At 25.8% G+C, this 10,352-nt stretch overlaps 1 long non-coding RNA gene across 1 annotated transcript; it reads left to right on the top strand.

The window, feature by feature from the left end:
• The first annotated feature begins 4,999 nt into the window (after nucleotides 1-4,999).
• LOC126548951 (uncharacterized) lies at nucleotides 5,000-9,746 on the top strand. The gene is made up of 3 exons (XR_007603069.1): nucleotides 5,000-5,106; nucleotides 8,998-9,081; nucleotides 9,499-9,746. It is a non-coding gene; the product is annotated as an uncharacterized LOC126548951 (long non-coding RNA).
• Nucleotides 9,747-10,352: the final 606 nt, after the last annotated feature.

The raw sequence follows: 10,352 nt of genomic DNA, 5'->3' as shown, positions 1-10,352 counted from the left end.
ATCTGTAAGTTTAATGTATTTAATAAACAAGCCGATAACAAAAAATTATAATAATCCAATACCTAAAACGCATTCTGGGTTTTTACGTTTCTTATTTATTCAATTTTTTATAATTACTAAATATAGCACAATAAACATATAAAAATTCTACAGTTGAAATTAATGAAAAAGCATTTACATAAAAAAAAAAGTAAAAATAAATTAGTGTATTTGGAATCAGAATGACGTGAAACGAATTTATATGTAAAAACTAGATTTCTATCTCATATACTTATAAAAAAAGAAGAATATGCTTTAAAATCCAAGCCCTAGTTATAATAAATAAATTTAAAAATGGCAAATTATTTCAAGTAATTATGTAAGTATTTGTTATTATTTTATTTTCATGCTGTGTGGGTACAGGCTTCGTGAATTGTTTTTTGTGTATTTTAGTTTTTTTCTTAAATTTTTGTTGAAATGACTATAGGTCTATAGCACATTTATCCAATTTCAAAAATGTTAAAACACTCCAGAAACTTGGACTGATATTAATAATTTATTGATTGAACTGTTACCATCCTTCGCTAAAATTATTTGTCCTATATGTGAATTATTAATCGGTTGGTGTCTGATATTCCAATTTTCCAATTCCAAATTTGAAGAGGAAATCTAGGTATATAATTTTTTCCACTAACATAATATGTTGAATAAAAATCAGATAGTATTATATTTCTCAGTTTATTTATACCATACATAGTGTCCATTATCGATTTTTACCAATTTATTATTTCTGTACTAAGTGTCCGCAGTAAACAACTCAAACAATAGATAGGTAGTACAAAGTGTCCGTTAACCGTTTCAATGTATGAAAGAATTTTTTTAGTTTACCATAATTATCTGTGAAAGGCCTACGGCCCAACAACAATCATAAATAATTAATTAATGCAATGTAATGTATACAATGACATAATATTTAATAAGCGTTACGTTTTGATTAATAATCTAAATTATGTTTCTGTAGACTTTTAACAAAATATAGAATTTATCCAATATCCAAAAGACAAAATCAAAATTTGAGGAAATCGCACGCATGTCGTATATAGTACCTAAACTATTTCCCATGATTCCGTATTCCCATAAAACCTATTCTCAAGCTAGTAATTACAGCACACGAAGCGAAAGAATTTAACTTCGTTGCATTATCGCCATGACTTATGCGTGTTTAATGGATTATATAATAAGCACAGTTGTATAACAACTATAATAGTGTAGACGACGAACACTATTACTGCAGACGATCTAAAAATAAGCATAAACCTTTTAAGTTTTGAAGCTACTTGACTATTTAGAACTTATGGAACTTAAGTACATCATATAAAGTTCGATCACTGCAGTAAGATTTATGTATTATACCACAGCACACAGCACGTACCGTATTACTATTTCCACACAGGGCCGGTTATAGGCGTAGGCAACGTAAGCACAAGCCTACGGCGGCAAAATTTATATTTATATATAGAGGCGGCATATAAGAAAAAATAATAAAACAAGAGGCGGCAATTTTGATTTTTGTCTACGTATAAAAATTTGCTTGCACCGGCCCTGTTTCCACATCCCCATGACCCCATATAGTATTGAAAAATATATATATAATACAACGTTCAATACTATTATACCTACATAGGTTGTTATTTATTAAATAGTAAAATACCATAATTCATCGATTTGTTTTTGAATAAAATCATCTACTATACGTCTTGGTAAAGCTTTGTATTTAAAAGTTTTATTCTTTAAATTATAAAATACTTGTGAATTCTTAGATGAAGCATTTATTTCTATCTATTATTTCATCACATTTATGTAGATATAAATTTATAAGTTCGAACAAAATGATTGAATAATTAATACAAAGTTTTTCATAAGCTGTATAATGTATTTAATGGAATTTAAAAATAATTGTGTATACTGCATACTAATGCAATAGACGTGAGTTGAAGTTAAAATTTCTACAAAAGTCGTCAAAAGTACGAAAACTTTTCAAGTTCAAATTTTAAAGAAATTGAATATTTCAATGAAAAAGAACAGATTTAATTATTATGTCGTTTTATACAAAAAATATTATTCGTAATTTTATTATAGTTTACGTTTATTATCATTTATTACACTATGTATGCAGTTAAATTTCGAAATACATTAAAATATTAAATTTAAATTATTTATAATTATACTTGCCAAGGCCCAAGAACCTCTTCTCACTGTAAATCAGCTATGGTATATTGAGATGTTTACTTATAAATTATAAAATATAAGTCAACAGCTAGTAATAATAATCATTTTTAGTTTTAATATAATATATTATGATTTGATTATTTTGTGTGTGTGAATGTGTGTTTGAATATTAGGTAATTTTTTTATAATGCTTAATTTTCTAATTTTCAAAATAATCAGGAAAAACGAACAAAAAAATATTATTTTAATATTCGTTGAAAAAAAGGCTAAAGAGTAATCTAAACATTATGAAACTTGAATCATTCCATAATGACATATTCTATTAAGTTAGGTATTCTATGATGATAATGACATTTTATACTATTTAAAAAACATAAGTAAATTCACCTAAAAATAAATATATAATTTATCTTAGCATTATAATATTTAATTTTAATTTATTCATTTTTACGATATTTTGTGTTGACTTAATATATGGTATGATCATTGATGATGTATTTGTATATTTTGTAGTATTGTCATTTAAACATTAAATTGTATTTAGATTATCAAAGAATGCCGGGGACCAAACGTCTTATGACTAATAACTCTCCGAGAGAAAAAGTCCTATTTTAATAATTTCCGGGGACGAAACGTCCGCGATTCATAAAGCATAATATAATAATAATCTATACTATTATTATTACTTCTGGTGATCTTTAAATATGCAACATTTAATCTATCTCGGTTTCCTCTACAACATAAACTATATTTATTTTATTACCAACTTTTAAGAAATCTCGGTTATTGCGGACTCCTGTTTATACTGTATATATGGATACAACGTGTTAAAAATTACAATACTTCAATACTTACACAACACATTTTATTACACGCAAATACGCAATGCAGTAGTCCGCAGATGTCCGCAGTGATTCTGTGAATATATAATAGCACATGTATCATATAAGTAGATATATGTAGATAATATGTAGGTACCTACTTATACATATATATAAATGAATATATATGCATAATGCATATACATATTATACATGTATAGGTAAGTACTGTACTTTATAACACTAAGGTTACCTATTACATAAAGAAAACGTCCTAACATCCTATATAGTGAGAAAAACAGTGAAATCGCATTTTGTTACTATTTTTAAATGTTCCACGATGGTACTATTGTGTATACCTACCTATATAAACTATAAAATACATAATATAATATTATTATCCCAAATGACACGTTCGAGCTGCGTGTAATATATCTTATAAGCGAACAGATAAAATAGTATAAGAGATTATACTATATTGTGTATAGGTTCTAATATTGTTCTATTTAAATTGCAAACACGTTACACGTATATATATATATATAAATCCGTATTTTTATAATTTCTAAATCATTTGTATTATATATCTAGATATATAGTGTTCACACAGGTATCTGATCCGATAAACTGTTAAAATACGTTCCTGTAGCGATAACGTGACATGTCCATATGTGTAACATAATACACTTATATTATAAAATAAATGATTTTCGTGTTAAATCGAAAAGGAAAAAAATTAGTTTCGAAATAGAAAGGCGTATTTCTATTAGATATGTCATTAATCGTCAGCCATATTTTTTTAAATTATTAAGTTTTGATTAATTCATAATAATATCTTAGCTAGTTTACATGATATCTATAAATCTGTAATAACTAATAAGTAATAACTATAACAATATGCATACGAATGATAAAATAATAATTAAATGCTGGAAAAAAACTATATCTATAGTAGATAATTATTCAAAGTAATGCGTAATCGAATAATAAAGATAATTGTTTTACTAATATCGAATGTTTTTAACAATAATTTATTCGAATAAAAAACAATTTTAATAATTTTAAACTATAATTATTCGATTAATTTTCAAATATAATTTTCATACTAGTGTATTATAGTATAATTATTAATTTATACAAATAAGATATAATAAAATGCAACAAACTATCAACCAAAATATTTGAAGAAAAAAAGAGTTATTTTGAAATCTAATTTAAAATTTTGTAATAATTATGTATTATATTAATTATTTATTTTAATTTATGTTTTTATTATGTTTACTAGTTAATAATAACAATTACATATTACAAAATTATTTAACAATATTATAATTTATTATATCCTTTCTTATATAGTCCTAATTTCTAATAATAGTTCTATACATGATTTGTTTATAATATTTTTGAATTTATTAGAAATAAAATATTTAAAATCGTGTAACTTAAAATATACAGAGCTCATTATTATTTTTAATATTTGCTTGTTTAAAATGACTAATCATAATGTACTTATTATATTATTTATTCAAATAAAATAATCGATAAATATTCGAATAATATTATGTTTAATAATGAATTAAATACATTTGTATATTCGAATAAAATAAATAATCTACTAAACAAAATGTTATTTGTACAACGTCTTATACTCTGCCACCTACAAATTTATCATAAAATAATAATATTTTAAGGAATGCAAGCGTTTAAAACTTTTTTATTCGATAATTTTCATAACAATATGGTTTTAAATAGTATTGTATTCCGAGATTGATTTTTTTCTAGGGAGTTTTATTTCGCAATTTATGTAAAACAAAACACTTCTTTAACGGGTTTTTTTTTTTGTATAGGTAATGTATTATACGATCGTGTTATTATTGTGATTATAATATGAGTTAACAGGAATATGTTTTGTTTTATAACCGTGTCACATAGTTATTATTGCTATGATATTATGTCGTTAAAATATTAAAATAATAAACTATAAATACATAGAAACTATGTTATTTTAATCCCGAGTCGATAACCGCGGAACAGGTGATGACTGACGAAGTGAACAATGAATCTTGAAACACAATCGGTAATAAACGCACTCTTTGAAATCTTTTAAAGTCTAGCTACATAAACCTAATCTGTGTGTAATAATCGTAATAAGTATCTAATACAATTTATTCCAATGCCCTATACTTGTATCTGTGATATTATTATGTGTGTGCGTATAATTGCATTCAACGACGGATAAACGAATACAATTTATTAGATAACTACCATTGATTTTATAATACTTGTGTGAAATCTATGACCTAACCACAGATATATTTAGTAGTAGTAGTAGTTAAATTTATATTATAATATATTATGTTGTTTTGTATTCTGTGATAATAATGTAACTATATTATATTGTGTAGATCAGTATCTTAAAATCTTAAATCAATGTGATTACGCATTAATGTTCGTCATTATGATATTGATACGGACGGTTTATAGTATAGTGACTAGGAATGGACGTAAATGACAAATGTACCGCGAGTAGGAACATCATAATTTTCATGCATTTAGCAATATTTGACGATATTTGCAATTTCCACGACTTCTTAAGCCATTGATAATGAATTAATGCACGTTGAACCTAACCTAACCACGAGTTTTCTTTTGTTTGATACATTAAAAATTTTAACTAATCAAAAATATATGTATTTTTTTTTTTATAATCAAAATTACTAAAGCTTAATTTTTAATTAATAATTAATAATTATAATAAGATAATTAAAATTAAAAATATTGTTAACGATTCAAACTTTAAAATTTTTTAGACATTTATTAACTAACTATGTGAAAAATGTGTTGATAAAACCTAGCTAATTATAAAATGTATGATAATGTAATATTTACACTACTATTTAAGTTATATGGCTGAACGTACAGCCTATTCGGCTCCGGTTTTTTACAACACAAGTTCATTTTCATTTTATACAGATTTAAAATTATCTCAAAAGAGATGTGGTTAATAAAGTGTTGGTGGAAACTAAGAACATATACATTGGATAATTTTTTTATTGTTATTTCACTCGATGAAAATTTGTCAATGATGTTCCTAATGAACTTCTGTTTTTTTATATATTTAAGTGTATTGACATGACTGAGTTTTAAATTTTTTTTTTTGCGGGAGCCGTTTAGGACATATCCACCGATATGGCTTTATATTCAAAATAAATATCGTACACATTTATTTTCATGACAGAAATGATTAACTACAATTTTATTATTTTACAAGCTTAAATAAATCGTTTTCAACTTTAGCGTGTACAAATTAATTCAGACAAACCCAATTGTTTAAAAGTTATAAGCTATCGATTAAAACACTTCCCGGCCGTGCCTTCGGGACATCACCTACCTATTTTCTTTATCTATTTGTTGTTAGGTAAAGACATTGTTATTGAATGTATTTATTCGTGATTTGGTTACAAATAAAGTACATCGTTAAGAATAGGTACTATATAATATTATTACTGTTTATTTGGGTCACCATTCACCACAGATCCACAATATTTAAAATCAAGCGTGTAGTATACCTACGCAACTATTACACGGCCCCTGTGCAGTCGACTGTCGTGATTCGTGGATCTTGGTGTGTTACAATTAAATTAAAGTTTAATAATATTATTATTAAATTCGGTTAACGCGCCCGGACGATAATGGCAACGCAATCTACCACTATAATTTTGATCATATAAACACGCTAAATGGCGATGCCAAATACAATTATTGTCTTAAGAAATTATCCGAAGCTGCTTAAAAAAAAAAATTGATGCTGTAATCTAGCTACAAAATGGCAACTAAAGTTTAAAAAATGTACTTACTTGCAATGGTGCCGATGTCATCTGAAATACCTACGACAACTTTTTACACTGCTGTAGACCTCTCACCAGTAGTATACCTACCACCCACCCTAACTCACCAGAGATTTATTATAACTCCCTTTGTACAACAAATTAAAAGCAGAAAGCAAGTTTTCTATTCTCTCTTGAGACACGGTAATTCGAAGCTTGATTTTTACCAATTTCACGCACGATATATCTAAACCCACACACCCACCCACTTAAAATACATAAGATATTTGACATCGTTTGACCATAAGATAGGCACCACTGCCTATAAAAACAAAATAGTAGTAAGTACCACTAAAAAAATCAAGCGATTCAATAGCTTATTTATATTCATTTGTATCAATATGTTCTTTATAGGACTTGGTATACAGATTGCATTCTTTTTTAGAAAATTATGACTCATTATTTTCATAATCAACTTAATTAAAAAACTTATGACCCTAACCTTATGAAATGTTAAATAAATTATTAAAACTCGCGTGTCGCAGGTAATTATAATATTATTATTACGATTACGTTTATAGCTATTATAATAGGTACATGTAGAAAATTGTCTAAATTTCATTAATCAGCATAATATATAATACAGAATAAACTTCCTCTTCCTATTTACTTTAACGAGAATGAGAGAATGGAAGATGGTACTGTCATAACACTTATAACTAATGAAGTAGGTAGTGAATCAGTAAGGTATACTAAGCACAGAGGTGTATATTTTGTAAATCAAAGACGCCTCATCACTATTAACAGTAGTCGGCGACATTACTTTGGGAATTTATGTAAAATAACATTATTATATAGCTAACCGTAAAATAGTTCAAATAATTATAAAGAACGGATTTGAATGCAAATTGCATTTCATCTCTTTTTCTGTCCAAAAACATTACTTTTTAAGCACAAAGTTCATTTAATACATCAAAGAATTTAAAAAGGTAACTTTTATTTTGCATTTTTACAATTATTACTTTTTAGAGCATTTTTTTGACATTTTTATAAAAATTTAGTTAAAATTAATTTTAAAAGATAAAATAAAATATTATTTATTTTACCTAGTCGTAGGTACTTCTATTTTTATTATTTGCAGTTATGTTTTTACCGATCAGATAAATATAACGCCACCTATAATTTCCAGGGTAAAAAGAAAATAAGAGAAGACTATAATACTTAATAAGATAATACGATTAATTAATAAGAATGTAAATTTATATAGACAAAAAAATTGTTCTATGTTAAACATGATTTCAAGAACATTTTTTAATGTATTTTTAATAAAAAAATTCTGTCATGAATCTATCAAATCGTATTTTTTAAGACATTTTCTTTGTTTTTAGAGCATTTAAATCCGTTCATTAGTAATAACACAGTAACCAATTTTGTAGGTGGGTATAATATTTTGTTACCATAACAACAAAATAGGTAAGAATCAAACATATAATACCTTTCGGTCATAACTCATAAGTCCTAAGGTGGGTATATTTATCGTTAGCTGATATAGGTCACATAAATACAAACATCCGAGTAGGTAACTATAAAAGCCGATATATAAATGGATATTTTTAAAATATTTTATTAATTATTATTTAATATGTAAATATATTTTTTTAATGTTTAATGTTGTTTAAAGAAACAAATCTAAATATTTCTATAATTATAGATGTATATTTTCGATAATTTTATTTTTGAAACAATAAAAATTACTTTTAAAATAACCTAACATTACTTATTATGTTTAAAACTGTATGCAATTGTAATACAGTATAATATGGTACCTAACCTAACCAATAAAATTTAAAATTGTGTCCAAAGCTCAAAACAGTTATAAAATCTTACAACGCCGTAAGCATTGAATGAAGCTTTTATTTAAAAATTGTTCAACGCAGTTGTACATTTAGTTATGGTGAACTCATTATATCGTTAATACTTAATACTTAAACGGAAACATAAAAAAAAAAATGTTTTTTTGTAGTCATAAATAAAATACAAATTCTTAAAACTGCAGTTGGTTCAAACATTGTTTTTAATTATTAAAAGATATCTATATCAAATAAAATATAATAATATAACGTTCAAATGATTTATTTTAGTTAGAAGTTGAAAAAATTATGAAAAATGTAAAACTAAAATACTCTTTATTGAAGTTGAAAGACGTCGGAAATATCAAACCTATAGTAAGGAGTTAAATACGGTATTACGAATTCATTTAAACTCAACTAGAACGATGTAAATAATTTAATAATGAGCTTAATGTAGCTTGAGACAAGTAGTATTGAACTCGTAAAAACACTCCGGTTATACATATATCCTATTTTGACAGTATACAAATTAGTTATGAATTGTACATTCAATTTCAAAAAAGAGCGAGTGTTGTACAATTAATGAAAAACGAACTGTGTCAAATTATTATTATTTATAAGTTTATAATCCACGGTGCAAAGATTCTTCAAAGTTGTAGAGATATCTATATCGTATTATAAACTTATAACTATTATCATATTTTAATTTAAAATACATCAACTAATAGCGACATAGCTCGTAGCTCGTGTCCCAAAATACACACATAATAATATTATCTTAAATGTTTTTAGGTATCAATAAGACGTAAACAGTTTATCGGAGTGAAAAGAAAAACGATACATCATGATATAATATATATATATACAGTGTATATTATACACGTAAACACCAAAGTTAAACCATATAGACACATGGCTATTCCCATGACGTCTCGGTCGCGAATAAGTTAAAAAATGTATACGTGAATGATACCTATGCGGAGATAAAAACCATGACAATACCACAACGATCGGATGTCAGAAACGTAATAATAATAGTAGGCATGTTATAGGTTTATATGAAAAGAAAATCGCCACGAGGCAAATCGTCGAATAATACCGTAGTTGGGCCCCAGTACATTATATTATGATAATATCACAATAGTAGACTAATTTGCCGAAACGTGATGTTATTACGATATAGGACCTAACCTACAGGACGCACTAAAATATTTTTTACAAATTATTATTACAGCAACAAAACCGTTACGGTTTCGCGGTATGTTGTCTGTGTGTGTGTGTGTATCAAAATACCATCTATTAAGAATCCTTACATTAGAAAATTACTAACATGTATCGCATACCAATATACATTGTCGTATTACTTGGGAAATTTTTTAATCCGGTAGAAATTGAAAAATAAAATCATCAATAGGTATCATGGGTATAGCGATAAAATCATGATAGGTAACACTTTTACTACATTTGTTTTAATATATTATTTTAAAGAATAAGGCTATAAAAAAATCATTAAAATAGACAATATTTAGACGATCAATGACCGTTTTTAAAAAACTGTGTTCTTTTTTGAGCTATGCAATAGTTTTTAATGTAGTAGGTTTATACATGGTATATCAATAAAGGCAATAATGCATAAATTAAAATGT

The sequence above is a fragment of the Aphis gossypii genome, chromosome 1 (genome assembly GCF_020184175.1).
Source record: "Aphis gossypii isolate Hap1 chromosome 1, ASM2018417v2, whole genome shotgun sequence".
Taxonomy (NCBI): domain Eukaryota; kingdom Metazoa; phylum Arthropoda; class Insecta; order Hemiptera; family Aphididae; genus Aphis; species Aphis gossypii.
This window is presented reverse-complemented; position numbering and strand designations above follow the sequence as displayed.